We start from the raw sequence: 5000 nt of genomic DNA on the forward strand, positions 1-5000 counted from the left end.
ATGTTGTACAAAAGAATATATTTTAACATACTGTCAAATAATTTATGTGCATTTATCTTTCAAACGGTTTCAGTTTTTCTATTTCACAATTTCGTTCAAAATATGAACGATCATCCATTTGATTGTCTTAAAGATATTATACAAGGCTGAACACAAGCCTTATACATTACAGCAAAGTTGTAAAACCTATTATGAACTTGTCCCTGTTCGTCTTATCAATTAGTAAGGCAGGCATGATCCGTCATTATTGCAGAAAGTTACTCTTCATCAATGAATTCAGAAAAATTGAAAATTATGGAAGGATTAGAGGATTTTCCTATTGAATGTTTTTTTTTCTACTTAATACTGCTTCACAAACGCGTGGTCATTAGTTAAACATTTGTAAGCAGCGCTTCAATAATAATATTCAGGAAGTATGCTTAAATTCGTTAGGTAAATGATCGGAATGCATTGCCAGATAATGTTGTAAGGGTAGACTCTGTAAAGCAATTCAAATCCACTCTTGCAAGAGCACACATCAACCTTGTATATCAACTTTGTATTTAACCCGACCGAGCTACTTTTGAGGATGGGTGGATAAGCTGGCATCTTGATTTATATTATATGCAAATATGTGTTTTTAGCCGTACCTATTATGTAATGGAGTGTATCTGGTGGTATTTGTATCTGTTTAACCATGAAGCCTCTGTGGTCTAATGGTTATGACGCTCGCCTTGACAGCGAGATGTCGCAGGTTCGATTCCCGCCAGAGCAAGAGCACACATCAACCTTGTATATCAACTTTGTATTTAACCCGACCGAGCTACTTTTGAGGATGGGTGTATAAGCTGGCATCTTGATTTATATTATATGCAAATATGTGTTTTTAGCCGTACCTATTATGTAATGGAGTGTATCTGGTGGTATTTGTATCTGTTTAACCATGAAGCCTCTGTGGTCTAATGGTTATGACGCTCGCCTTGACAGCGAGAGGTCGCAGGTTCGATTCCCGCCAGAGGCATTTTATTACACAATTGCTTTATTCATTTATTTACAGGACTACATTCGTTGGGAGCTATGCTACACATGTATTATTATGTCCTTTATTCGAACACTGTATTTACCTTTCTTTGATGGTTTTTATGAATTAACAGTGTTAACGGCTATCTTGATTTATATAATAAATCAATAATGTAATAATCCCGTTCGAATATTACAAATCCACATATCGTTCGTTTTTGCATTATAGCCCATCTCCATGTTGAGTTGGGTTTCCCCCTCCATTTTTTTTCTTCTTTCATGTACCTACTCTTGTATCATTCTTTGTTGAGCATGTATTTAATCCTCCATCCTTTAAAAACCTTATTTGTTGAGCATGTATTTAATCCTCCATCCTTTAAAAACCTTATTACATTTTATGTGTTGAGACACATTCTTTTACAGATATCTAAATCACTTTATATATATATATATACTGTCTCTTATACACATCTAGATGTGTATAAGAGACAGCAATTACATTTTGCTAAAATATGAAGTTTTAAAAAAGTTGTTAAAAAGTGTCACCACGGAGCCACACTCCTCTTATACGTAGTATGGTAGTACATTACTCCCTTATAATTTTATTAATGCTTTTGTTACCGCCGAGGTGCACACACATGAGTGTCTAATTTAACAATCTGAGGTGCTATTTTAAAAATCATAGTACCAATAATAGGCCTAAGCTGTATTTTTTACTACAGATGCTTGCTGATCTCATCTATGAAAAATAGTTTTCTCAACTTAGAACTGTAAATCTGCGAGGTAAGAGCACTGGATTTTGTCTCATATATAAAGGAATTGCCGGGTTTGCGTTCGGCAATAAACAACTTTCGAGGGATTACCGGTTTTAAAAAATCAAAGTATATTTGTTGCGTTTGTCTTTCTTATAAGAGAACCAAAAAGCATAGGTTCGACGAGTTATTTCATTTTTGGAGCATTTTGTAAAAGCAGTAGGCATGTATCTTTGTTAATTGAACTTTGTCATTCCGATGTTTATATTTCTTTATCTTTATTCATATTTTTTCAGTAGGCTCTTTAGTTAAAGATCCAATTTTGTTATTCCTACAATAAAATGCATCAACAAATGTTCAGTTACAGCTCAGTTTTCATTTACTTACGTTGTAATGCATCCCAGTTGATATGGGTTGGATTGGAGGAAGTGATGATTACACATTAATCACTTCCTCCAAACTACCCCCGGTCATTCCCAAATTTGGGAACAACTAGGGGTAGTTTGAGGAAGTGGGTAATTAGTTACGCAGTACTCACTTCCTTCAAACAATACCCCCAAAACATTTGAGCGCGGGCCAAACCATCAAGAAGGCTCTAGATTTTAAGTCCCTTGAACATTCGTTAATATAGTAAACATTAGCGATATTAAACTAATGTATAAATCTTCTCAAGTCTCAATCTTGTATAAACATTTTTAATAACAATTACTATACAGTAGGCATATGGAATTTCCCATAACTAAGGTGCATTTACCTCAATTATACAGAAACGAGAGCACATTTTTTCCTATATACACGCTTATATATTAACTTATACACATAATCATACAAAGAGGCTGAACTCCTCATACCGTAATGTTTATTTCGCATTAATGATGCACATAGAATATGTATGGAAAGCTAAATTGTCGTTGCTAAAGAGAATTTTGTTAGGCCTAACGGCCGGTTATGGTCGGAATTGTTTGAATTTATAAGCAAATTACACATATTTTATGACTCTTTTAAAACGTAACATAACGGTATTACCAATTACGTCTGCTAAATTTCTCGTACTGGTGTTGATTTGTAGTTGATATTCAGCAGTGTGTAATGCGGATATTAATCACCATTTACGTCTTCCGTCCTAAACATAACAATATCTTCGATCTGAATCTATTTAGCTGTTTTTTGAACAGATGGTTTGGTAATCATGGATGTAATATTAACTAATTGATGCTTTACGTTATTATCATTATTGCTTTAAATGTTAAGGAGGAGCGCGATGTCACTGACGAAAACCCCAGAAAAAATATCACAATTTAGGGGTTTCAAAGGCTTATATAATCGATTTTGGAGTCTGTCTACTAATATGTAGAAAATACATATACATTTGTTTTTCTTCCCGACGAATTGTGGTTTTCTCTCCTACGGGGGGGGGGGGGGGGGGGGCTGGCCCCCCCCCCCCCTGGCCCCTCAGCTGGCGCCACCCCTGTATAGATTCTCTTTAAAGCCAGGGGTTGTAATCAGTGGAGGATCCAGGATTGTTTTGACAGGGAGTGGGGCATGACCAATGGTCCGTTGGAGTGGGCGGAAGAGGAAGGGTATGCAATGTTCCCTTACCTATTAAGAAGGTCCAAGGGAGAGTTTTAGCCATTTTAATCTCTTGTGATTTCACTTGTATAGTGTATTTGGATGCTGCTAGGAGAAGGGGAGGGTGGGCGAGGTCATTTCATCATTTGCTGCTTGTAAGATGTAACCAATGTCAACGACGTATTGCACACTGATGGTATACCGGTATATATTTGGGTTTAATAAGCAATTAGTAGAGCTCCGCATAGTACACTATAGGAAAATTATTGTACGAAGGTTAGATTTAATGCTTGAAAAAAATTTCTGAGGGCCTGGAAGGCCCGAAGGAAATTTTTGAATGCATTAAATCTAACCTAAGTATAATAATTTTCCGTTTAGTGTACGATGCATGCTCTACTAATTGCTTTATAAGTCAATCGCCGTCTTTTAATTTTAGTTTTTTATAACCAACTGTTGTAGCAGCCATCGGTCGCATAGTGATGATATGATCAGTATACGTGTGCGTATTTACATTTAGCTGTGCGTATGCTGATTTTTTGCTCCTGCAGTACGCGTTTAATCACACATCAGCAGTACAGTACGGATAAGATGAATAACTATTGTGTTATAAAGAAAAATAAATAAACATTTCAGCATTCGAGAGGGAATACAGTCACTGACGTCCTGTTTGGTCGGTGCATGCAAACAGGTAAAATCGTGCGATGATTTCATAAGGCCAGGCTACGGCCTATGCCTATAGTAATAGTATAGGAGGAAGCCCGGGCGGCCTGCCTGGTCGAAGGCCTACATCTAAATTTGTTCCTTGAGTCTTTAAAATAGGTCTAGAATATTTCTATTAAACGTTCAGTTTGTTGTGTTTATGAGGGTCCATTGATTCAATGAATTCCTTAATTGTTCATACTTAATATTGAATTTGAAGTAACTTTCTTCGGGTTCTAATTAAGCTTGTTTCACGAAAGTAATTTTCAATTACAATTCAATTTTTATCGCGGTGCGCGATGTATTCGCGGTTGTGACGAAAAATCGAGGGATTTTTTTTGCACACGAACCTTAAAAAATCAAGCCGAGCGTCCAATAATATAAAAATTATTGGACGCTGCGGAATAGGCAAATAACATTGGGAGTTACAGTGATGACTTCACGATTGACTTTTAATGTGAATTATACTAACAAGAGGCTATTAATGTAGAAATGGCAGCAATAAAATAAGTGACTAATCAGGGAAATGATATTTAGCTTTTTCCGGCTGTTAGTGTGAAACGATCACAGTGTTTATCTGTCCTTATATCTACCCATAATTGTATAAATGTACAGGCAAAATAGATTCTCTGTGTCGGAGAAGAGAGATTGGCAATAACACATACTCATAGACATATCATACGTTTACATACCCTATAAATCATGCGGTATTGTTATGATTATATATACATTTTGAACGTTAAATAAGAGGAATCTGCAAGTGTGAAAAAAAAAATGCGTCAACCGGAATGTTGCTGTCTGTGTAGACGCCTTAGATACGGTATATAATATACAAATAAATAGGCTTAATAATAATAATATATAAATAAGGCTAGTGTATCAGAGTAGATATGTATTAGGCCCTATATAAATATAGTTATATATTATGCTCATATAGGCCTACAGATCAGAATGAAATGTATTGGTTTTGAGATATAAGCC

The 5000-nt window shown here is 35.8% G+C and overlaps 1 protein-coding gene and 1 non-coding gene across 2 annotated transcripts in view; one reads left to right on the forward strand and one right to left on the reverse strand.

Moving 5' to 3' along the window:
* Window positions 1–5000, reverse strand: part of LOC117124105 (transient receptor potential cation channel subfamily A member 1-like) — a 59418-nt gene that overhangs the window by 51739 nt on the left and 2679 nt on the right. The gene's annotated exons all lie outside the window — the stretch shown is intronic.
* On the forward strand, window positions 928–1000 carry Trnas-uga. The gene has a single exon. It is a non-coding gene; the product is annotated as a tRNA-Ser (tRNA).

The sequence above is a fragment of the Anneissia japonica genome, unplaced genomic scaffold (genome assembly GCF_011630105.1).
Source record: "Anneissia japonica isolate Jap-2015-1 unplaced genomic scaffold, ASM1163010v1 scaffold288194_len294098_cov161, whole genome shotgun sequence".
Classification (NCBI taxonomy): Eukaryota; Metazoa; Echinodermata; class Crinoidea; order Comatulida; family Comatulidae; genus Anneissia; species Anneissia japonica.